Source organism: Neomonachus schauinslandi, chromosome X (genome assembly GCF_002201575.2).
Source record: "Neomonachus schauinslandi chromosome X, ASM220157v2, whole genome shotgun sequence".
In the NCBI taxonomy this organism is placed as follows: domain Eukaryota; kingdom Metazoa; phylum Chordata; class Mammalia; order Carnivora; family Phocidae; genus Neomonachus; species Neomonachus schauinslandi.
Genome location: NC_058419.1, coordinates 90,145,748 through 90,172,234, shown reverse-complemented (window position 1 = coordinate 90,172,234; position 26,487 = coordinate 90,145,748). Strand labels below are relative to the sequence as shown.

At 39.2% G+C, this 26,487-nt stretch overlaps 1 non-coding gene across 1 annotated transcript; it reads left to right on the top strand.

The window, feature by feature from the left end:
- The first annotated feature begins 18,124 nt into the window (after window positions 1-18,124).
- Window positions 18,125-18,231, top strand: LOC123323451. The gene has a single exon (XR_006539396.1). It is a non-coding gene; the product is annotated as a U6 spliceosomal RNA (small nuclear RNA).
- The last annotated feature ends 8,256 nt before the right edge of the window (window positions 18,232-26,487 follow it).

Here is a 26,487-nt window from a genome sequence, read left to right as displayed (position 1 = left end):
CTTGGCTGCATATTTTTCTCATTTAGTGCTCTGAATATATCCTGCCAGTCCTTTCTGGCCTGCCAGGTCTCTGTGGATAGGTCTGTTGCCAATCTAATGTTTCTACCCTTGTAGGTTACATATCTCTTCTCCCGAGCTGCTTTCAGGATTTTCTCTTTGTCTATGAGACTCGTAAGTTTTACTATTAGATGTCGGGGTGTTGACCTATTTTTATTGATTTTGAGAGGGGTTCTCTGTGCTTCCTGGATTTTCATGCCTCTTTCCTTTCCCAAATTAGGGAAGTTCTCTGCTATAATTTGCTCCATTATACCTTCTGCCCCTCTCTCTCTTTCTTCTTCTTCTGGGATCCCAATTATTCTAATGTTGTTTCGTCTTATGGTATCACTTATCTCTCGAATTCTGCCCTCGTGATCCAGTAGTTGTTTATCTCTCTTTTTCTCAGCTTCTTTATTTTCCATCATTTCATCTTCTATATTACTGATTCTCTCTTCTGCCTCATTTATTCTAGCAGTTAGCGCCCCCATTTTTGATTGCACCTCATTAATAGCCTTTTTGATTTCTACTTGGTTGGATTTTAGTTCTTTTACTTCTCCAGAAAGGGTTTCTCTAATAACTTCCATATTTTTTTCAAGCCCAGCTAGTATCTTTAAAGTGATGATTCTGAACTCTAGATCTGACATCGTACTAATGTCCGTATTGAGTAGGTCCCTGGCAGTCGGTACTACCTCTTGTTCTTTTTGTTGAGGTGATTTTTTCCGTCTTGTCATTTTGTGCAGAGGAGAATAGATTAATGAGAGAACAAAATGCTAGCAGAGTAACAACGTCCCCAGAAAATATACTCTAAACAAATCAGAAAAGACTTGAAGCAGTGGGAAAAGAAAGGGAAAGAGAGAAAAAAGAAAAAGAAAAAGAAAAAAAAGAAAAAGATAAAGATAAAAACAAAAACAAACAAAACAAAACAACAACAACAACAACAACAAAAACCAGAATGTGATCAAATATGATCAGGCTGGTATATAGATCAGTTCCACACACTAGATTTGGGGTGTATTTTGGTCTTTTAGAAGAAAGTGCCTCCCAAAATTTTAAAGAAAGAAAAACTTATATATGTACAAAAATAAGGGTTGATATGATGAAGGGATGGAATATGACTGTAAAGATGGAAATTATAAAAAGTTTTATAAAAGGAATTGATAAGAAGTTGTTTGAAAAAAGAAAGAAGAGGATTTAAAAAAAGAAAAAAAAAAGGGAGAGGATGTGATCAGGCAGGGGAATAGAAAACACCATATACTAGAGATTTAGGGTATATTTTAATCTGTTATAAGAAACTATCTCAAAATTTTAAAGAGAGAACAACTTATATATATAAGCCAAAAATACGGGTAACTACTATGAAGGGATAGAATATGACTCTAAAAATGAAAAATAAAAATGTTTTTTTTAAAAAAAGGGATTGATAAGATGTTGGTTGAAAAAGGGAAAAAGAAAAATTCAAAAAGAAAAAAAAAGAAAAAAAGACAGTTAAAAAAAAATTAACTTTGAAAGACTAAAGAATCATGGTAAAAAAAGCCATGAATTCTATGTGCAGTAGTCCCCTAGCGCTGGAGTTCTGCCGTTCTCATTGATCGGTAAACTTGGTCTTGGCTGGCTGTTCTCGCTGATCTTCTGGGGAGGGGCCTGTTGCCGTGGTTTCCAAATGTCTCTGCCGGAGGCGGAATTGTCCCGCCCTTGCCCCCTTCCGGCTAAGTAATCTGCTCAGGTTTGCTCTCCGGGGCTTTTGTTCCCTGCGAGCTTTCCGTACCACTTTGGAGGCGGAGAGTGAAAATGGCGGCCTCCCAATCTCCACCGCGGAGGAGCCGGGAACTCGGGGCCCCGCTTCTCAGTGAGCCCCCAGAGAAAAGCAGTCAGTCACTCCCGTCTCCCCGGTCTCCAGCCGCACTCCGTGCTCACCCGGCCTGTGACCGCGCGTTTCTATCTCTGGCACCCGACCCCGGGTGGAGTCTCCAAACCCAGCAGATCCCTGCGGCGCACTCCCGTGCGGCTCCTCCCGGGGGAGGAAGGTGAGTCTCCCCGGATCTGCCGCTTGTTGGGTCCCTGCTGGAGGAGCAGGGGCCCGACTGTGCCGTGGATCACGGTTTATGGCAACCCCGAGCTGAGAGCCCGCACCTGGGCTCCGCCTCTGCAGCTGGCTTCCCTGCTCCGTTACCTGGGAGCTCTGCCACACTCAGGCACCCCCGGTCTTTCTGTGACCCCGAGGGTCCTGAGACCACACTGTCCCGCGAGGGTTCCACCCCCCGCTTAGCCACCGGAGTGACGTCCCTCAGCGGAGCAGACTTTTAAAAGTTCCGATTTTGTGCTCCGTGGTTCTATCACTTGCCAGAAGCGGCTGACGGAGGCCCCTCCCCCGCCATCTATCCTCACGAATATCGCCTCGGATTCACTTCTCTGCACGTCCTACCTTCCAGAAAGTGGTCACTTTTCTGATGAGAGAGTTGTTGCTATTCTTTTCTTCGATCTCCTGTTGAGTTTGTAGGTGTTCAGAATGGTTTGATCCCTATCCAGCTGAATTCCTGAGAGGAGACGAAATCCAGGTCTCCTACTCCTCCGCCATCTTGCTCCGCCCCCCAAGCATTTCCTTTTCTCCACAACCTCACCAACACTTATCTTTGTCTTTTTGATAATAGCCATTCTAACAAGTGTAAGGTGATATCTCATTGTGGTTTTGATTTGCATTCCCATGATGATTAGTGACATTGAATACCTTTTCATATACCTTTGGCCATTTCTATGACTTCTTTTGAGAAATATCTCTTTAGGACCCTTGCTCATATTTGAATTGGGTTATGTGCTTTGTTTGTTTGTTTTTGCAGTTGAGTTTTATGAATTCTTTATATATTTCAGATATAAGCTTCTTATCAGATACATGGCTTGCAAATATTTTTCCCATTCTGTAAATCGCCTTTTCACTCTGTTGATTGTTTCCTTTGCTGTACAGAAGCTTTTTAGTTTGATGCAATCCCACATATCTATTTCTGCTTTTGTTGCCTGTGCTGTTGGTGTCATGGCCAAAAAATCATAGTCCACACCAATGTCAAAAAGCTTTTCCCCTATGTTTTCTTCCAATACTTTTATGGTTTCAGGTCTTATGTTTAAGACTTTAAACCATTTTGGGTAGATTTTTGTATTTGGTGTGAGATAAGTGCATGTTTATTCTTTTCTTTATGACTATCCAGTTTTCCCAACACTATTTATTGAAGAAATTCTTTTTTTTTTTTTTTTTTAAAGATTTTATTTATTTATTTGACAGAGAGAGACACAGCGAGAGAGGGAACACCAGCAGGGGGGTGGGAGAGGGAGAAGCAGGCTTCCCGCAGAGCAGGGAGCCCGATGCGGGACTCAATCCCAGGACCCTGGGATCATGACCTGAGTCGAAGGCAGTCGCTTAACCGACTGAGCCACCCAGGCGCCCAAGAAATTATTTTTTCTTCATGTGTGTTCTTGACTCTTTTGTTGAATATTAGCTGACAATAGATGTGTGGATTTATTTCTGGGCTGTTTATTCTTTTTTTTGGTCTCTGTGTCTGTTTTCGTGTCAGTACCATACTGTTTTGATTACTATGGATTTATAATATCTTTTGAAATCAGGAAGTGTGATGCTTTTAGCTTTATTCTTCTTGCTTAAGATTGCTTTGGCTATTTAGGGTGCTTTTGTGAATCCATATGAATTTTAGAATTGTTTTTTCTATTTCTGTAAAGAATGTCATTGGGATTTTTATAGGGATTGCACTGAATCTGTAGATTACTTTGGGTGGTATGGATATTTTAACAATATTAATTCTTCTAATTTATGAACACAGTGTCTGTCCATTTATCTGTGTCGGTAAGCTTGTTAGTTATATAGTTTACAATTTTATTTTAGTAGTTTCACTCTGAGTATGATGATGTGATGAACTCCATGACTCATATCCCAGTAAAACTGGTGAAATTATAAAAATAACCCCATCATTTGGAACCTCAAGAAATCATTCTGTGGGTACACAGTAAATGAAGAAACATATATTTAAGAAAATTATCTAAAACTTGGTAAGAACTGCAAGATTATGTGGTACTTGAAGCATGACTTGTGCTGTCCTTTCCCCCTTTCCCACTTTCGCAAGATGGAAACTCCACTCCAGACTGGTAAGCTAAGAACACATGGCTTCCTCTTCCCTCAGCTCTCATTTAGAGGCTATCTTCCAAGGATGGTCAAAGTGTCAACATTTCTCATTCTGCTCCTAGCTACCTGTTGCTGAAACTAAGTTCTGCAATGAGTGGGGCTGAAAGGTGGAGCTCCCATCTTCTGCTCAGCTCTGCTCATGGGAATTGCAGCTCTATCTTGGGTATGGTGGTCCTTAGGATACTGGGGCCCAGATCACCTTTGCTCTGGCTCATGGGGCAGGGGTTCTATGCTGAGAGATGCAAGCTGATGCATCCGTCTTCCATTCACTGAATGCTCAGTTCCTAAAGCAGTGGTGTCACTGAGAAAGAAGAATGTTCTCTCTGTATTCAGCACCAGAATCTTGGTTCAGAATTTGGGGCAAGGGAGAGAAGCAGACCATAGAACAGAGAGCTTCAAATCTTCCTCCAAAGGATCTTATTTGATTTGCCACAGATGTGAAGAAATTTCATCCTAAGAGACTCACAAAAACAGTGGAAGCTGTGGTAAAAGTCAGTTGGGAGAAGATTGATAGACTCATTGGAGATATAGGCTAAAGTGTAAGCCAACTGGTTTTCCACAGAAGAACACGGAAAGAGACAGCTGTCTATCCCATAGATAGATTATAACATGCACACTGGACAAATTACAGTTTAAACAAATGCTTTTATTATTTCCCGAACATTGTAAGAACTTTATAACTCTTCAATGCTATTTGTTCTCCTCTGCCTTTTCATGTTACTGATGTTTCATTCTCCTTTCATCTGAATAACTCCCTTCAGTATTTCTTTTAGTGAAGTTTTGCTGGAATTGACATTCTTATTTATCATAACACTTATTTTACTTTATGTTTCAAAATAGTTTTACCCAGTGTAGCTGTCACTACACTGGGTGAAATCTATGTTGGTACTTTTCTCTTTAAGTATTTTATAAAGATGTCATTCCATTGTCTTCTGGCTTCTGTGGTTTCTTTTGAAAAGATAGTTGTTGGTGTTATTGCTATTTTGATAACAATATGTCTTTTTTTCCCCTCTGGAAGCTTTTAACATCTTCCTTTTGGAAAGGGGTTAGACTTTTAGGAGACTTACACAGCTCCTTTGTATTTATCCTGCTAGGAGTCTATACTGATTCTTGAATTGAAATTTTCATGTCATTTTTTGTTTTGGAAAATCTTGGCCAATATTTCTTCAATCATTGTTTTTGTTTTGTCTCTTTTCCTGAGACTTCAATTTATACACCTTAGATCCTTTAATCTTATTCCATATGTTTATTTCCTGCATTTTTCCATATTTTAATTTTCTATCAATTGTGGATATTTTATATTCACCTATATTCCACTTCACCAGTCCTCTCTTCTGCTATTAAATCCATCTATTGAATTCCTAATTTCAGTGAATGTGTTTTTCAGTTCTAGAATTCCATTTGACCCTTTAGATGTATGTATATAGATTTTGATTCTCTGGTGAAATTTGTCATCCATTTCTCTGCTTTCTTAAGCCCATTATTCACAGTTATTTATGTTGCCTGTCTAATTACTCCAATATTTGAAGTATCTGTTGATCTGCTTCTATTGTCTGGTTTTTCTCTTGATTTTATGCATTTATTCATGGTTTTTGACATGTTAAAAAATTCCTTGTAATTGGATGCAGGACACTGTATATTAAAAATTATAGATACTTCAGCTGATGTTAAATTTCTCCTGGCAGGTAGACATAGCACTGGAAGATCGCCTTGATCCAGGTGATGGCAGGTATTAGCCTTTGTCATGGCTGGTCTATTCTTAGTTTCTTTTTACTGGTAGAGTATCACCCTTAGTTTTAGGGCTTTTTTTCTTATGGAGTCTCAATTTAAAGCCTTTTTTGTTTAAAAGGTCTTCCCTGTTTAGTTGAGCCTGAACTTAATTCTCTGATTCCCTAATACTATCAGAATTCTGATGTATTTTTTTTCTTTCATGAAGATAAAATCGTTTTTATTTATTTTTTCAACTAACATCTTCTTTTCTTATATTTAAATTCAATTAACCAACATCATTAGTTTCAGATGTAGTGTTCAACAATTCATTGGTTGCGTATAACACTCATTGCTCCTCACATCACATGCCCTCCTTAAGAATTCTGATGTATTTTATTAGCTTTTCAGCCCTCCAGATCTTGATTTCTTCTTGTTTTTTCTGGGACTCTCATCTTGAGTATGCATACTCAAGAATCAGTAAACAGTAATCAGTAAATATCTTGAGGAGAAATTGATTCTAGAGTTTTTTGGGTTCACTTCTCTTCTATTTGACTTCTGGTCTCCTTGGCAACACCATATTTTGACTATGTTCTCTGTAACCCTAAGAGATTTCCACAAGCCTTGACCACTGTTTACTCCTAGGCTTCTATTCCCATTGTAGAGAACTAGCAAATGTACTAAAGGAAAAGTCAAAGGCAGTTGAGGGCCTCACCTCAATGTACCTCCCACCTCTGTGAAATTTTGACCCCTGGAGTCTTGCCTACCTTGTTATTTTTCAGTGACCTCACACAGATACTTTGTATATTTGCACCAGCTTTTTAAATGGTTCTTGGCAGGAAGGTTATTCCAAGACAAGTTGCTCCTTTGTGGCTGGAAGTTGAAGTCCATTGCTTTGTGTTTTGTAGTATGTTTCCTTTTTTATCTTTTAGACCATCAATTTGGATCTCAAAAGTGATCATATTCTCTTTCATTCCATCCACTGAATTTTAAAAAGTAAAAAAATAATGTTTCTTGGTTCCAGAAAGTCTTATTTTGAACCATGGTTGATTATTACTAGGCATTCCTTCTTTTCCTCCATGTTGTTACCTGTGTCCTTTAGTAATTCTGTTTCAGTATTGTAGTTCTTCTCTAGTGTGTGGAGGCACCAGGATGAAGCTTCACTGCTCACTCTTTTCTGATTCAAAGACCAGACTCTTATAGCCTCTCTGGCAGGGAGGACTCACTTCCATATTCAGTTCCCTTACAGATCCTCCCTAGACAATGCCCTATGGCTTGTACTACCCTTACTCTGAGGTGGGATATGTCCTGAGACTTTTAAAAGGGAGCAAACTTACTTCTAGGCATTGAGAAGCTCTGGTTCTTACCTCTAGAGTTTTTTTGCCACAGGAATTTCCTGGACTCTAGTTTGGTTTGGAGGGAAACCAAGTTCTGTGACAGCTCCTTCCTCAGGACTGTAAGTTATCCATCTAGGCCTTCCCCACTCTCTTCAGCCTCTACCTATCTGCTGGACCCTGTGGATGCTCCTGTTCAGAAGTGAGAGACATTTGGATTGGCATTGTGAGGCACTGGATGACAGGGATGTATATTTCTGCTGACATCTTTCCAGAATCCTCATTAGCCTTTTTCTCACCTCTGAATGTAGGTGTTGCCCACAGGAAACTAGGTCAAGGCCATTGGTGCATAGAAAACCAGGTGAGCTGAAGCTCTGAACAGTATTAAATATTGTTTAGGTTAAGGCATTTAAAAATCAGTCTGCCATCAGCAAAGAAACTAAAATATACTTTAGTGAAATGAAAATTTGGCTTAAAACTCTGAATATTATACCAGCAAACATGATTTAGTTGGTTCTTGGTCCTCATGAAAGAAAAGTAAATAAAATTTCATAAATTTTAGGAATGTGTGGTATCAGTTCCAGCACTTTCCAAACTGGCTTTAATTGGAAGGTTAATAAAGGTGTCAAATAGGTTTATTTAACTCTTAAACAATGTTAAATAGGTTTTTGTTTTGCTGCTGGAGTTTTCAATGCCATTTTTATCCTCATGTGTATTGTAAATCTCCAAGGAGGAGACATCAGTGGTCACAGATAGCCTAGTGATTGCTGTTTAGTCATTGAAATACTGCTCTATTTTAGTGACTGGTGAAATAACAGATCATTCTGTCAGTCTTAAATGACATCCCCACCTGACTGAGTTATTGTGTTTTGGTTTGGATCCCCCCTAAAGCATATCTTATGTGTATGTCTGAGTGGAGAATTTTATTTGAGACATAATATCAGGAAGCACTACTAGGGACATAGGGAAGTGAGACAAGAAAGAGAAAATAGCCAACAAAAAGTGTGTTAATGTGGGTAATTGGGGATCAGCCTTGCTGAGGACCTCTCAGAGAGGGTATAGAACATCTTACTTGATAGGTGAGGAAGCTGAGGAACTTATCAATCAACTCCCCTACCTCTGTGTCTGAGGGTAGTGTGTAGAGAACAGCGAGTCCCAATGGGGTATGGGTTGGGTGCCGACAGTGTCTGCTACATATTGTACATTTATAATTTGTTTTTCCTGTCATTGTTTCTTTGTCCCTCATACTGCTGTTTCTTGAAATCTTAACCAACCTTCACATTCTATGTCAAATAGTATTTCCTCCAGAAATTCTTCCTTAATTTTCCCAGCTATAAATGATACTTGTTCTGTTTACCATCAGAGCATCAGTTTTAAACCCTTACTTGAATAACTTTGCTCTTGCAATTTCCTGTTATTGCATTAAAGTTATTCATAATTAAATTCTTTCTCTCTTACCAAGACGCTTAATCCTTGAAGGGAAGGATATATCCTATTCATCTTTCTGTACTTGCAGCACTTAGTACCTGCCTGGTCACGACAGGAACCCAGTCAATGTTTGTTGAATGGCTGAAGGTCTTCAGATTCTAGAACAAAAACAACATTAGCACAGTTTGATTTAATACATGAAGAATTCAGTTGTTACTTCTACAAGTAAGAGGATGGCTTGAATCATTTATTTTTGGAACAGTCATTCTCATTTGTTGGATGAATTTTGTATCTAGATGGCCAAACATTTAAATAAATGCCAGGAGGGGCTGGGAAATTTCCTTATTCCATCTGGACTGCAAGACACATATATGGGTGGGTCTGTTCTGAAGGCATGTTTAGAAGTAGTTAAGTATGTTCTTGGGAATTTTCTGATTTTATTCAGACAGATGTTTTCTCTAACTAGTCTTTGTCTTTGTTTAGATAAATATAATAGTCAGGATAGTTCCATTTTGCTTTTTCAATAGAAAAAGCTGTGTTTCTTCTGCATTCATAATGAATGTTTATAGTCATTTTTATATATTAAATGCTATTAATCAAGAGAAGTAATCTGAGTTAAGCTACTGCCCTAAATAAGTAAAAAAAATAGGGGTATAATTGGAAATGGCTTCCCCTCTCCTATTTTTGTACTGTTCTACTTAATATTTGGCAGATGGAGTATGAATAGAAATGCTTAAGTTGGAATGCTTTATGGGGTTTTAAACTGTTGTTAATTAGTCGTGAAATAATTTTAATTACTTAAAAATTCCATTATGACAGTGCTTCAAATATGTGTCACATATTGGCGAACTATTACAGACCATTGTTTTGTAAATCATTTTACTTACACTTATATTGATGGGAAGAAAAATAAGGTGAATATATTTAATGTATTTATAGAGAAGAGATTTGACAGGGTGAAGAAAAATTGTTTGCCTCAAATTGGGCTATAAAAATCCAGAAGCCTTTGGGTTTTTATCAGTGGTTCAAAGCAATTACTTTTTAAAGAATGGAAAAAGCAATGTGAAAGAAAGAGGAACATCAATTGAGTCTAAGCCCCTTCTTCCAAACTCTTCTTTTTACTATTTCAATTCTTTATTTTGGCTATTTGCACTTTTGTTCCTAGCCCAGAAGAAGGAGGTGACAATCATGACTATCAAAAGTAGCCTTTTAATAGCTGTGGGAAGATTCGTTGAGGAAGGCCTTTGTTATATATAAGGAACTGGGGAGCAAAGAGATTCATTCCTTTGTTCCTTTAATCATTCAAATATTTGTTGAATGAATAAATGAGAGATCAGGAAGACATTGTTCTTAGCTTCCAGAGATTTATAAGCTAGTGGGAGATAGAACACATGTAGTCATATGGCTACTATAAATTATAGACTATGTAAGTATGTGAAGATAGGTTAGAAAATATTAAAAAATATATATAAGAGGGAGAATCACCTCAAGTTTGGGGGGTGGTGTGATGGTGGAATCTGGGAAGACTTCTTTAAAGAGGTAGCATCTGAGTCTTGAAGAGCGAGTAGAATTTTAATAGGCAGGTGGGAGAATATTTATAAGAGATACATTACCCTTTTCCCCTTCCTCTAACTGTACCCTCTCTTGCACAGCCCAAGTATGCTGGGGATAGCTGGCCCCATTCCAAGCTTCAGGGATGACCTTTGTTGACTTAAGCAGATCAGCATTTTCTGTTCCCCAGGCTGAGGTAGAGAAAGATTCCAGGGCAAACAATGGGCCAGAAGCACAAGTGAGGTTTCTGCACCAGAGATCTGGACAGGAGGAGGATCAAGAACCAGAAATTGAAGTGATTGGGCAGTGGAGTTGTTAGAGTGTTGGCGACTTGGATGGAATAGCAAATATCCTGGATCTGTCGCTTAGGTTGGGGAAGTTAATTCAATTCAGAATGGTATCAGATTTGACTAACAGAGGGAAATTATTCCCATGGCATGTCCAGAATCCAATGCCTTTTAACACACTGGTTTTGTTCCACTTGACCGTTCAGCCTAGTTTTTTTTTTTTTTTAAAGATTTTATTTATTTATTTGACAGAGAGAGACACAGCGAGAGGGAACACAAGCAGGGGGAGGGGGAGAAGGAGAAGCAGGCTTCCCACGGAGTGGGGAGCCCGATGCGGGGCTCGATCCCAGGACCCTGAGATCATGACCTGAGCCGAAGGCAGACGCTTAATGACTGAGCCACCCAGGCGCCCCCCCCCTTTTTTTTTTTAAAGAGATTCAGCCTAGTTTTAACATGGCATCCCTCACCTGCCAACATAGCGATTAATTCCTCAATTGTATCTTCATGAATTTCTCGGATCTGTCCACTTTTCTCTTCTCCACTGCTGCTGGCCCAGTTTTCCCTGAATTACTTCTCATCCATATTACTGCAATCCCCTCCTAAGTGATCTCCCTGACCTCTCCTTATTTCAGAATGACCTTTCCTAAACAAAAATCTGATAGTGATATTCCCAAGCCTTGTCTTTCATCACGCCTCCACCTCCATCTATGCCCCAGTGGTACTGAGCATGTGATAGCTTCCTAAATATAACAATAGTCTCTACCTGTACACGTGATGCTTCTTTGCTCATAACCATTGTGTCCCCTTCTTCTATCGCCAGCTTATGCCCTAGGCCTCCCTCAGAATATGAGTATTTGGGACCTTTTCCTAATTCCCAATCTGCTGAGACTCTAAGGGGGTCAATGCATTAGTCTCCTGCTGTGGCTTTGGAGGTGAACACTGTGCAGCAGAGTTTTGGCTAGCTTTAGTGAAGTGTTTTAGGAAATGTAGCGCAAGACTGAACTCTATTCTGGCTCCTGCCCCAATCCTCATGAAGCTAACAGTGAGTGAGGGCTGTGCATTGGAGGACAGGCTGGCCGTTAATCAAGGTCAAGAGAAGTCAGGGTCTAGAGGGACATGGGCTGTAGAGCAGTCAAGGGCTTTGAAGCAAGACTGGGAGAGCAAAGAGTTGAAGGCGCTGGACTCTAATGCCTCCTCTCTCTTCTAGATTTGTTTTCCCCAGCTTGTCTGCACCAACCTCACCTCCCAAAGGTGGCTGATGTAAAATTACCTTGATGTTTAAGGGGACTGTTTTGCACTATTTTTGAATCTCCTAATGAAGCTTAATAACATACTTCTAGCTTTGAAAAAGTTTACATTTTGAAGAACTTTCCCAGCAATATTCATGTCTAAATTAATTTTGTTCTATAGGTAGAGAGGGCTAATTAATTAATTCATAAGAATGAGCTTTTAGAATAATTCCTCTCTTGCCTCATGCTGTGTGGAATTTTAACGAAGTACCAGATAAATTCGTTCTGCCTTTGTGGCGTTTTCCATAGCTAATGTTTTACAACTGTTCAAAAACACAATCAGTCATTGTAAGACAGCAGTTTTTGCAGCTGCATTACAAAGAAAGTTGCATGGTCTGGATTTGTCATCTTCAGCAATCTTAATGTTTTTGCTGTTAAACTCTTATTAATAAGGATTAAATAACAGTTTATTGAGCATTTAGTATAAACAACACATTGTCCTAGGCACTGGCAGGAATACAAAGGTGTCAAAGACTCATTGCAACTCTCCAGGAGAGAATCTGGTAGGTAAGAGAAGGTACATACAGAAAAAGTAAAAAATAGAAGGAAAGATGTGATATATGTCCTCAAAGGGGTATAATGTGCAGTGGATATTCCACAGCGGCGGTTGAAGAAGAATTATTTGAATGTATACAGGGAGCAGAGGTGAGGAGGGAGGAAAGGAATGTCTAGGCAGAGATAATTCCATGAGCAAAAGCTCAATGGTAAGAAAATATAGGCCCTGTTTAGGGAGTGAAAAGGGAGTATTTGGTATTTGGGAAATGTTGATTGGGGCAGAGTACCCAAGCCTTTTAAAATGCTGATGTGATTGCTTCTTTTTTTTTTTTCTTTGCCAGTGATTCTTAAAATGAGAACTACAGACCTACAAGATTCATGTCCTTTCTTTTAGACTATTTTTATAATAATAAAGGATTATTTCTCATTCATATTACATGTACATTATGGGTCTGCTGTGGCTCTGCTTCACTCTAGGACCCAAGATATTGCTACAGCATCCATCTGGAACATTTCTGGTTGGCAGGGCAGAAGAAGAATATGGAAAGTCATGCCATATCATTTAAAGCTTTTGTTCAGAAGTGATGCATATCATTGGCCAAATAAGGTCTATGAGAACTGAGAAAGTTATATTTTTTTTAGACTATCATCTAAAAAGAAATTTGATGTAATTTGGATGACCTGAACATTCACCTTTAGACTGAGAACAGCCATGACATTTCAAAACTATGCTGGCTTCAGTGATTAGAGAGTATCAAATAGTACCACTGGGTTGTTTTATTAGCACACCCTGGGCAATCAGAGGCAGTTGGAGAAAATGAATGATCCTGACGTTTTGCCCCGGTTTAAGCCAAATGACATCACCAGTGTACAATGAAGATGTCCCAGGGCTTTGAATTCAGAAGTAGGAGGATTTAGTCATCACAGGTGCATTGCAATATAGGTGTGCCAAACAACAATAGTGCCAACAACCAACCAGACTTGTGCCATAACATACGTGCTGTCCTTATGTTTAAGATGATAATTTAGTTTGAGCCAGTTATCATTGGTCATGTTAAATTCATGTTGTTTGAAAAGATTTTTAAATTAAATTAAATTTTTTTCTTATTTTAATTTTTTAAGTAGGTTCTATGCCCAACATGGGGATCAAACTCATGACCTCGAGATCAAGAGTTGCATGCTCTACTGGCTGAGCCAGCCCAGTGTCCCTAAATTCATGTTAATTTGACATTTATTGGTTTGGTAGTTTTTATTTCATTTATAAAGTTATTTTAGTTTAGAACTGTATAAGACGTCTAAACATAAAGAGTTGATGACACTTCTATATTTTCTGTAAGCAAAATATTGATAAAAATGGTTAAAAAAATTTCCGCCTTAAAGGGTTATCCATGAATTACTAAGATTTGAGAAATAGTAAGGTAGGCAATGCAAATGCATTGGAGAATTTTATGGATATGAATCACGTGGTTAGGGCTGTGCTTAAGGAAACTGGTCTGGTAAAAATATGGAGTGTTTACTAGAAAAAGAAAAGACAGGGAGAAGAAGGAGAATGCGATTTCAAGAATCCAGGTGTGTGGTAGTAAGAGTTCATGGGAAAGGGAAAGAGGGGAAATGATGGAAGAGATGTTGGCAGAGAAGCATTCATAGGAAGTTCTCTGGGACTACTTTGATGTATGGAGGGAAGGAGAGGAAGGAGTCAAAGTTCTTTTGAGATTTTTATTCCTTGTTAAAAAAAAAAACCAAAAAACACGAGTACCATGAGCAGAAAGTAGAGTAATGGAGAAGGAATCGGTTTAGCAAAGACAGAGTTTAACTTTAGACATGATATTTACTTTGTTAATAATAGTTTTCAAATAGGTTAATAAATTTAAAATATATAAAAGTAAAGAAGAAAAAAATGCTTTTTGAGTGAGGGATGCTCGTGGAGTAGTTTACCAATAAACAGTTTTATTTTTATATCTCCAGCACCTAGAACATTGCTTGGCACATAGTATGCATTCGATAAATGTTAGATGAACTGAATTAGTTGGTATGAATTAAATAGGACTATTGAAAAAGATTAATCACTTTGATGTCTGCTTCTGGCATTATGGCTAAATAAGAGCTTTGAAGAAGCCTGCTGCTTCAGAGCAGTCACATTCTGCATAGAACATACTTTCTGAGACAGTGCTTTTCTTTCTAGAGGAAGGGATATCTTCAGGGAGCACTCCGAATATACCATGAACTGGAACCAGAATGGCAGGGAACTGGGACCAGGGAAGTGAGCTGTGGTGAGAGGCAGATTTTCCCTGAAGTTATGTGGTAATAGAAGCACTGCTGCTGGGATATTGAGCCTTGGGACAATCAGAAGGTATGGAAGATGATCCAGGAATTCCTGCACTGAGCCAAGCCCTTCAGGCTGAAGTAAGCTCTTGGCTTCTGGAAGAAGCAGAAGCAAACACTCTCTAGAGAAAAGCTTTGCCAAATTTTGTCCACAAAACTCCCGATGATGCAATTGAAACAAAGAGCTCCCAAAGATTATGAAACCCATTGGAAGGCAATTCAGAATGGCTGAAAACCAGCAGGAACAACAAATAATAGATTTGGACCCTTTAAGGATGTAGATATTAAAATGATCAGATACTGAGCATAGAATAATTGGGTATGAAATGTTTAAGGAAATAAAGGGCCCCACAGTAAATCCAAGCATACAACAAGATTCTATCAGGAATTGGGTGCCTGGGTGGCTCAGTTGGTTAAGCGACTGCCTTCAGCTCAGGTCATGATCCCAGGGTCCTGGGATTGAGTCCCGTGTCGGGCTCCCTGCTCTGCAGGGAGCCTGCTTCTCCCTCTCCCACTCCCCCTGCTGGTGTTCCCTCTCTCGCTGTGTCTCTCTCTGTCAAATAAATAAATAAAATCTTAAAAAAAAAAAAAAGATTCTATCAGGAATGACCAGACAAAATTGAAAAAAATTTCAATCTGAGAAATAAAAAATATAATTGTTGAGGGGCGCCTGGGTGGCTTAGTCGGTTGAGCGACTGACTCTTGATTTCGGCTTGGGTCATGGTCTCGGGATGGTGGGATTGGGCCCAGCGTCGGGCTCTGCACTCAGTGGAGAGTCTGCTTGGAATCCTCTCTCTCTCTCTCTCTCAAAATAATTAATTAAATCTTTTTAAAAAATAATTAAATCTTAAAAATATATATATATATATAATTGTTGAGATTAAAAAACTCAGTGGCAGATTAAACAGTGTATTAGACAAAGATGGAAAACAGTAAAGAGAAACAGAGTGCTGCAGGGTATATACACATGTGAAAAAAGCCCCCAAATCTCCACATATTGATCTACAGAAGAATGGATTAAAAGATGTTATGTGTATAAAATGGAATATTATACAGCAGTGAAAATGAATGGACTGTATCTCCAAGCAACAATGTGTATTATTCTTGGAAGCATAATCTTAAGTGAAAAAATCAACTTTCAAGGCTTGCATGTGGGTAAACAGTTTTGAGTTTTTTAATACTCAAAATAAGGAAACTTAATGCCATAGTGTTTAGGTGCATACATATTATTGATAAAACTATAAAAGAGGACTAGGATGGTGAACCAAATGTAGGATAGTAAATACTTCTGGTAGGGAGGTAGGAGGATTAGTTAGGAAAGAATGCATAAGTAGATAGAAATTGTTTACAATCTTACAGTGCTTAGGTAGTGATTTCATTGATTTTTATTATATTCCTATGCTTTATAATTTATTTAGATGTTTTATTTTTCCTTGCCCATGCATAAAATGTACACAAATACAAAAGGAACCAAAATACTTAAAATTAACCATTTACAAATTGGGAGTCATTTTTGTCCAAGCAGGCTTTTTCATTTGACCATAATTTTCATCTAGATTCCTCAAGTAATCCACCCTCTCCTAAATTCTTTATTCATCATAGTTTCTGTGTCATTCTCATTTTTTTTCTGGGAAAAATCCCAAAGAAACCTTTGATCATTTTTGCTTAGCAGTTTCTCCTCCAAAAAAATGTTAGTCACATGAAACTGCCAAAAGATTTAAACAGTCTCCAATGAAACATTTGTCACCCCCCAGAAAAACTCTTTTAGCCCATGTCATTATGATACAATAGTTCATTTTAAAAAATTTAACTTCATTTTATTTCCATAGGTCTGTCATGTTCTGCGAAATATTGGTTCAAGTTGCCTTGGAAGATTAAAAATCTGATAAAGGAAATTCTGAGTTAAAAAATGACCCATACAGACCAAGCGATGCTGGCTTGTGAAGAAAAATCTTGCATATCTTCCTTCGTCCCCTTTTGGATGGGTATAGCTGCCCTTTTCTCTCTAATTTGGACATTCTGGACATCTCTAATAAGTACCTTCTCTTATGAAAATCTATTGAGATGTTTCTGGGTTCTCCACTTTGACACCCAAGTGGCTAATCTCTGCTGCAGAAAGTGGTGCAAGCTTGAGGACAATGTCACACGTGATGATGACCTCTAACTTCACCTGGCCTACACTGTCCATGTCAATCTGCTTACCCCAGGTCCTCTGCTCTATTTTCAAGAGATGGAATGAACCTACAACTCCACAGAGATAATGGATACAAGCTAGGGATGGAGTCCCTCAGTATTATACCCCATCTCTGTAAATTTAGGGCTTTCCAGTTCTTTTTTTTTTTTTTTAAGGATTTTATTCATTTGAGAGATGGGGAGAGAGAGATAGAGAGAGGAGAGAGAGAGAACGAGCGGGAGAGAGGGGCAGAGGGAGAGGGACAAGCAGACTCCCCGCTGAGCAGGGAGCCCGATGCAGGGCTCAATCCCAGGACCCTGAGATCATGACCTGAGCCGAAGGCAGATGCTTAACTGACTGAGCCCTGGGCTTTCCAGTTCTTATCTTACATTAGCTCTCTGTAGCATTTAACACTACTGACCATGCTGGACAGGAAACTTAGATAAGTTCAGTGAGCAAGTATATGATTATAGGGTAGGGACTGGGTGAACCCAAGAGCTGATTTTTGCTGTGTGAGAATGTGAACTGAGATCTTCCTGGCTTTCAAAAGATACTGGAGCTATGGATGTTAACTAGCTACAGAAGCCCAGAAAACATCTATCCCTTGTGACTTCCTGTATGATGGAAACTTTGCCTCTTTCTTCCATAATGAATTCTGGTATCTTAAGGAATCTGTTGTGGCTTCAGCCACAACTGGACTACAGTATCTTCCCTTCTTCACCTGCTTCTGCTGGAATCGTGGGAGCAGTTTTCTGAGTTGGAGACCAGATGCCTCTTCTTGTAGAAATGACGATGGGCTGAGTTACAGTTGGACTAGAACTCTTAGTGCAGTGCAATCCTTCAGATACAATATGGGTTAAAGAGGCACACAGCTCTGCTTTTGCCCGGGAATCTAAACAACATTTCATGACATTGCTTCTAAGGGAAAATGCAGTGTGAGTTCCAAATAAGTGACTTATAAACAAACACATCTAGCGCCTGTGTTGGGGACTGCCTGTTCTGCGAGCTAAGAATTTTGTTGTTTTTAAAAAGTGGCTTTCCCCTTGTTTCCTTAGGTCAGTCATACTTTTCAAAATCATATGTCATGTGTTTTACATCAATTAAAATAATTTTCTCTGAAATTATACTAGAACATCTGTTCATTCATCCATCAATATGCCCTCTACTTCTTTGAATGGTATGCTCATTTTTGAGGTGCTATTGAAACAGCATTTATTAAAGCATTTCTACTTTTGAACTTTTCTTCTCCTACCTGCTAAGGACTTTTCATCTGCATTGATTGTACATTGTTTTAATGGACGAAAGCAAAATGGAAAGTTCCAGTGCTTGCTTTGGCAGCACATATACTAAAATTGGAATGATACAGAGAAGATTAGCATGGCCCTTGCCCAAGGATAGCACGTGAATTTGTGAAGCATTCCATATTTTTCAGATGTGTAAATAGAACTTTTGTAAGTCAAAAAAAAAAAAGGAAAGAAAAGAAAGTTTCATTGGTCTATAAGCTTCTCTACTAGATGGTAAGGTCTTCCAGGGCAGGACTAAGTCTAGTCATCTTTGTACCCCCTTTGCTGAAGAAATCTTTCTCACACTGAACTGAAACACTGTAGTTCTGACCCATTTGGAAATACGTTAGCATGGCACTTGACAGTGAAGAACTTACCTGATTGTAGTTGTCTTTCTTGGCCGCTGAGATTAATCAAGTTCAAATCTAGATTATGTGATTATTGTTTTCAGGAATAAAGAAATTATTTTAGATCTTGTGGTAGACACTGGCTGGCTCATCACACCCACTTCCTCTTCTAGGTGTGAGTGCATTTCCCAAGATCCTTTGTAGTGAGAGGTGGTCCAAGTTCTAGGCAATGAAAGGTGAATGAAAGTGAGTGCACCACTGCCAGGGCTTGGCTCACAGATACTTCTCATGGATGACTTCCCATGCTCTTTTTTCTATTTATTGGGTGAGTGTGGAGGACTCTGAGGCCTAGGAGGAATATAGAGTACCTAAGATGGAAGTAGCCTGAGTCCTTGAGTGACCATGTGGAAACCCACTCAGGAACACACATTTTGGACTTCCTATGAATAAGAAGTAAATTTCTACTGTACTCAATCACTGAGATTATGGGGTTTCTCTCTTTTAGCAGCTAACACCACCCTAATACAATTTTCCTTAAACATATTCGAGAACTGTTTTGTCCTTTGTATATGTAGATGATGACTATATTCTGACAACAGTTCTCTGACACCACTGGATGTTCTTCAATTCAATTCAATTCAATTCAATTCAATTCAATTCAATTCAAATTCTGACACTAAGTAGAGTTAGCCCAGATCCTACAGGTTAAGGGGCTCAGTCCTATAAGGCTTCTCCCACTTCAGATGCCAACCACAAGTCCTGGATGTTCCCAAGCCACCTGCACTTCTGCCTGGCCCGCTACAAATCTGGGAGTTCCCATGACCACTCCTTCCTTCAGGTTCAATAATTCACTAGAATGACTCACAGAACTCATGGAAAGTGCTACACTTGTGATTACAGTTTTATTGTAGAGGATACAACTCAGGAACAGCCAAACGAAAGGAGATGAATTGGACAAGTCTGGGGGGCCGGTGGCGTAGAGCTTCTATACGCTTTCCTTGTGGAATCAGGGCACACTACCTTCCAGGAGCATCCATGTGTTCACCATTTAATTATGTAACATGATGGATTAAATTGTTGGTCACATGACTGAACCCAATCTCCAGCTTCCCACCCCTCCTTAGAGGTGGGGTGGGGGTGGGGCTGAAAGTTCCAATCCTCTAATCATATGCTTGGTCTTTCTGGTCACCAATCCCATCCTGAAGTTATCTAGAGACCCACCGTGAGTCATTTCATTAACATGAACTCAGGTATGAATGAGAGAGGCACCTTAGGTATAGCAAAAGACACTCTTATCAGGAAATTCTAAGGATTTTTGAACCTCTAGGTCGGGAATGGGGGACAAAGACTAGATATACTCTTTATTATACCACAGTGGTAAATGACAAAGGTCAAAAAATTTATTGTTGGAACTTACTGACAAAAGAAAGCCTCTGGATTGGAGCTCGCGCACTAGACCATTCCTCTTTTTTTTTTTTTTATTTTTTTTTATTCATGTGACAGAGAGAGAGAGATAGAGAGAGAGGGAATATGAGCAGGGGAGAGAGGCAGAGGGAGAGGGAGAAGCAAACTCCCTGCCGAGCCAGGAGCCCGATATGGGGCTCGATCCCAGGACCTTGAGATCATGCCCTGAGCTGAAGGCAGACGCCCAACCATCTGAGCCACCCAGGTGCCCCTAGACCATTCCTCTTCAAGCTCTAAAATGTTCTCCTGTGTCCTGGATCTTCTTAGTTCCTCACTCTTATTACAGCCCTAACACGCACATGCTTTACAGTTAAGTTAGAAGGAAAGTTCACACTCATATTTGACTGACCAATAGCCTGTTCAACTTCACTATTGCTTTGTATCACTTTATGCCTAGAATTCTGCTATTAACATTATTGTATATTTGTTTGCAGTCTTTTTGTATGCATATATTTGCAGATAATTTTTTTCTCTTTATACAGTTAGAATTATAATGGTTATTGTTTGGTAATGCATTTCTCCCCTGCCTTTATATCATAAGCATTTCTTATGTCATTCAATATTCCTTGAAAACATCACTTTTATGGCAATAAAAAATCCACCTATGTACTCTATCTATAGATATATCATAATTTACTTGGACATTCCCAGGTGGTCTGAATATTTTGGTTTTTGTGTTTTCAGTGTTATAAATAGTAGTATGATGACTATCTTGTTTCATAAACCATTTTGTGTATCTTTGATCATTTCTTTAGGATAGGTTTATAAATGTCTCCATTCCTTTTAAATGCAAAATTTAATATATTTTCGGTTATTTACATTTTCAACAAGATGTGTATCTATATGAAGAGCAATTTGGCACCAAATCATAAGAATGAAAATACTGTTTGTATCTTTCAACCTGGTTATCCCCCATTGGGAAGAAATCCCAGTGAAATTAAAAAAAAGAAATTTGTCCAAAGATGTACATAGCACTGTTTATTCATAATGAGTCATAGAAAACTACCCAAATAATTTCAAACTAGACATACATGAGCATGATACATAGATGGAAAAAAATGATGTGAGCATATTGCTACTTGGAAATATGTATACAATACAATGTTAAACAAAAAAGGACAAAGAATAGAATGCTTATACTGGTTATAACTAAGTAAAAAAAATATATATATATCCTGTATATTGATAAAAATTGGGAGGGAATTTAGAGCAACATCAGTATTGGTGATTTAAGTATGGCAGTCTTTTCTGTAAGCTTGTTTAAATGTTGTGCTGGTTTGACTTTTAAACTCCCTCCCTCAAGTTACCCTAAGAAAAGGGGAATTTATTGTTTGGATATCCTAGCACTAGAAATGAAGAGAGGAAACACATCAGCAATCGGTGGGGTTCTAGGAGCAAATCTCTCTTTGTCTTGCAATTCTTTCCTTTCTGTGCATCATCTTTGATTCACACAAGGATCTACCTTGACTCGGCTCTTACCTGCTCTTGCCCTCCTTTTGATTGACTTTTGATTCCCATGATACTGTCAGGCACTCAGGGCTCTCCAAGAGCCTTTATGGAGTGAGGCACTTTGATTTTCTTAGGAAATTTTGGCTTGAAGGCTGGAGGTCTTGAGGGTACTGACCAGTCTCGGGTCCTCTGCCTGGTCCTGCCCAACTCACTTACACCGATAAGTGATATTGTACATGGCCATTTTGGTTCAGCTCTTCTGCTGCAGGCCATGAGATTTTCCCAGAAATTGGGGCAAACCCATTGAAATTTAGCCTAGGAAAGTGTTTGAGTGTGTGTGTATTTGTGTTTTAAGTAAATGAATCTCTAGGTGCTTGAAGTTCAGATAATATAGGGTATTTAGGGTGAGATCTCCTCATGGGCCATTGAATTGTTCAATTGACTCCTTATTCTGCCATAAATGAGTAAAAAAAAAATCAATTCTTCTCTAAATTCTACAAGGGTTTAAATAACTGAGGCACACGACTTCATCAGGTCCTCCTTGGGACAAGATGTTAGGGTGAGAGATAACAAGAAAGACCTGGGACAGAGAAAGATAGGAATGTCAAGAAGGTAGCTTTCAGTGTTTCTCTGTGCAAACAAATTAGCTTCCCTATGAGTGAAGTCTATGATTTATGGCTTGTGAGCTTCATGCTGTCACTAAACTAAGTGGTCCCAAACAAGTTCCCATACATTTAAAAATTCTCCAGAATCTGGAAAAGGTCTGTGCTTCCATCTTACAGTTTTACTGCCTTCTGGCTTCAAATTTGCCAGGGCATCAAGGGGCTGGCAGAGGGGGAAAAAGAAAGCATGGAGGATCATGCACACTTCACCACCTTAATCTGGAAGTGATGATCATCAGCTCGGCTTACATGCCATTGGCGAGAATTAATCACATGATTCCCTCTCAAACGCAGCATGCAGGGGTACTAGTTAATGTAGTCCAGTTGGGTAGCCACTCTCAAGCACCCATTCTACACCATAAAAGGTATGGATAGATTTTTATTGGTCAGCTAGCTGTCTCTAATTATATTCTCCTAATTTGTTTTCTGGGTCTCCTCTATCTCCTTAATTAAATCTAGCCCATGCATTGATAATTAATTAAGCAGCTCTAATCACATTAGTTAATTGCTCAAAAACAAAACAAAACAAAAACCCATCCCGTCATCTATGGCTCCCCATTGTCTGTCAAATTAAGTACTGGCTCCTGGCCTTGGTACTCAAGTCCCCAAAGAGCAGAATCCCATCCTACTTTTTTTGACCTCATCCTCCAGCACTTCCCTACCCTTTTCAGATATTTCAGCCTCAATGGGCCACTTGCTGTTCTTAAAACACGGAGTTGTTGTTTCATCCTATATTTCCATCTGGTGTCCTATCCACCTCCCCATTCTGCCTCTAATGGGTGGTATACATTTTAAATAAATTCAGCATATTTTTCTTATCTTATGTCTTTCTGAGTCCCCTAGTGAGGGTAGCCACAGAATTCTAAATTGCCAGTGTCAAAAATTATGTCCCTGTTGAACATTACGGCACTTGGCAGCAGCGGGAGGCTCAACCCCCCAGCCTTAGGAACCAGGTCTTTCATTGACATGTTACAATTAACACCCATGGAGACAGCTGCTTACGCACATTCTGCTGTGTGTAACCGCTAGTTTAGAGTGTTTCCATGAAGTCATTTCCTAGAGTATAGTGCCTACCGGATAGAAGTCAGAATTTTACCTTCTTTATAAAGCAAAAATTTAGGGCATTTTCTGATGAATACAAAGATGCATGACAATAAGAGAACAAACAAACGCATGAGAAGCAAGAAGCCGTATACAGAATACAAATGAAACATTTAAATCCTGAGCGGTAAGTCATAGAAAGAAGCAGAACATTGGATGAGGACTTCTGAAAAAGATCTCTAAAATTCTTAACCTAAGATCCCTACTGCCGAAGAGGTAATCTAAGCGGCTGACACGTGCTTACCTCCATGCCTAGGAGCCCCGTTGACCAGGTTTTCCCTGACGCTTCCGGCTTTGACTATTCTGTAGCATTGCCTCCAGGCAACCAAGAGAGCAGAGCAATCTTTGCTGTTGTCACCATTTTCTTCCACTGGAATGACCCCTTTACTCTTGAGTGTCTCAGTCTGACTTCTAAAGACAGAGATGTTGCCTCTGTTGACTGTCTTTTCAACGTTCACCCTGAATCCTTTCTGTCTTGGCAGGCTCTCAGGACCTACTCATTTTCATAATAGGTAAGATCCTTAGAGCCCTGCCTAATATTCAGTTGTTGAGTTGAAATGAATGTTAAAAAGGAATAAGTAAAAAGTTACATTCTTATTTTTAAGATATGAAGAACGAGAATTGATAGCCAGCCTCTCTAAATTATTAAGTAAAAGATTCTTTGACATTGTCCCTCCCCCCATCCATTCTTTCAACCACCCATCCATCCATTCAGCCATCTAATATTTATTGTGTGCTTACTCTGTGTAACCATTGTACTAGATGCTCTTGCTTAAGTTCTTCAATAAAAGAAACAGGAAGTTTCCTACTCAGCATTTACTCTAACCATGTCCTTTTCCAGATTCCTGGATATTTTTTGAGCTGTTCTGTTTTGCTTTTAGGTTTGATGGGTGGTCTGCAGCTTATATTAATGGATATTTGAGAGGGGAAAGAATAAGGGGGGTGGTAAAGGGCAATTGCGAGTCAAATGACTGGGATAAAAGCAAAAAGTTCAGTTCCTACTCATGTCTTCCCAAATTGTTTGTTGAGTCCCTACCACGAGTAAAACTTTATGGTAGACTTTTTGAGTGATATGATGAATGAAACAGGATTTTTATACTTATTGAGCTTATTTTCTCTAAGACAGTAAAAGATGTACATAAGTAATTAACTCAAGGTAGCCTTTCATGAACACAGAAGGAACAGTACAAGGAGTCTGAGTATTTAGACATAAGAAAGATCACCTCTGATTGGAACTAATTAGGAAAGTATTCTTGGAGGGAAGATATTTTGAGCTTAGGATTTGGAGGATAGGTAAGACTTCAAGAGAGAAAGAAGATATTCCAGGCAGAAGGAACAGCGTGAACAAATACAAGGAGACAGGGAAGTAAAAAAGCATAGTAGGGAATACTTAAAGGCAGATTTTGGAAAACTGTTGTGTTGGCTTTTTCTCTATATTATTCTCAGTTTTATCCGGGTTTTCTTTTTTTGCTCTTCTCTTTCCTGCTCTGTGCCTAAGGAGGCTGACCCTGGGACTCTCTTTCCAAAGCTCTGATAGAAGGCACCAAGAAGAGATTGGCAGGAGGGAATAGAGGGCTCAGGGCATTTCTCCCTACTCCTTCCTTGCTTTCATGCAATATCTGCACACCTCCTTAATCTCAGCTCCCACCAAACAGTGGTTCTTCTCTGGTTCCAGCTCTCAGTAGGCTCTGGTAAGAGTATACCTTCCTTCTGTCCCTTCAGCCTTAGGGAGTGCTAACAGCTTCCCATTCATTGTTGCTAGCCTCTGTCTCAACATCCATTGCTAGTTCCCTTGACATTAACCACATGTCTGTAAATAGTCCCTTCATTAAGTCTCTTCATTTGAATAATTTGGATGAATTCTGTTTCCTGCTGAGACTCTATTGCCATAAATGCCAAACTAAGATTTGATATATCACCCTAACCACAGCATCTTAAATCCTGAGTACATCCTGACACCCATATATCTATTAATGGAGTTTCCACTCTCAAAGTCAACCTGGAGTCATCCTGGACTCTCCTTTTCCATTATCTTTCACCTCGAATGATTTGTTGGGTCTTGCAGATTCACCTTCATGATGCCTTTTGCATTTTTCTTCTTTTCATTTTCACACCACTGCCCTAGTTCAGGTCTTCATTGCCTCTGACCTGTGACAATGCAAAAGCTTCGTAACTCACTTCTTTGCTTCCAGTCCCTTCTCACCAAACCTCCCATGGGCCATGACTTAGACTAAAAGCTTTGCCTGGGTAACTTCCATGATTGAAAATCTCCAATATCCTTAAAAACAAGCAAAATGTCCCAAACCTATTAGACAATGTAGAGGGACTGAAGTATAAATTTGTCAGGTTGACCTTCAAAGATGCTCATTATATGGGCCCTCCCAACTTTTCCCAGCTCACCTCTCAGTAACTTCCTTCTTCTATCTAATTATTCTAACTGGACTTTGCAGTTCCTTGAAATGCACCCCCCCCAACATGCTCCCACCCCAAGATCTTTCATAATGTGACCCCCTTCTCCTTAATGTCCTTTTACTCAACACCACCAATCCAAATCCTATTCATATTCAAAGATCTTGTACAAATGATGGATATCTCCGTCTCTATAGCACCCCGTCTTGGGCTGCTATAACAAAAGTGCCATAGATCATGTGGCTTATAAAGAATGAGAATTTCTCACAGTTCTGGAGGCTGGAAAGTCCAAGATCAAGTCCAAGTTCTGGAGGCCACCCTTTCACTGTAACCACATGTGGCAGAAGGGGCAAGGGAGCTTTCCAAGGTCACTCCACCCTCATGACCTAATCACCTCCCAGAGTCCCCACCTCCTACTACCATCACCTTGGGGCTTACAATTTTAACATATGAGTTTTGGGGGAAAACATTAAGTCCATAGAAACAGAGTTCTTCAAGTATGTCTTTAAAATTTACACCAAACCCATTTATCCCTCTCTTTAAACACTGATAATGTTTTGTATGTATGTGTGTGTGTATACTTCTCTCAAGGTAGTTGTTAAATACAAAAATAACTTTAATTTAAAGACAAGCTATGTTTTCTTCCAATTAAGGGTTATCTTTTTCAATTATTGAATCTTAGAGAACACCTAGAATAGTTTTATGCACAATTAGGTTTGTAATAAATGTTCGTTGGCTTGAATAGACAATGTTTAATCAGTTAAGTAAGGTCCGTAAGGAGGAGAGCACATAGCCAGGGAAGAAGGGAGAAACACTAAAGGCTAACTAGGAAGCTATTGTTACCACTGAGAGATTAAAAAAAAAAAGCACCTGGGCCTTAACCAGGGTGGTGGCAGTGGGAATGGAAGGGTGGGCGGGATGGATATGAACGTCCATGCAAAGCATGGGTTATAGGAGAAGGAGGAGAAAG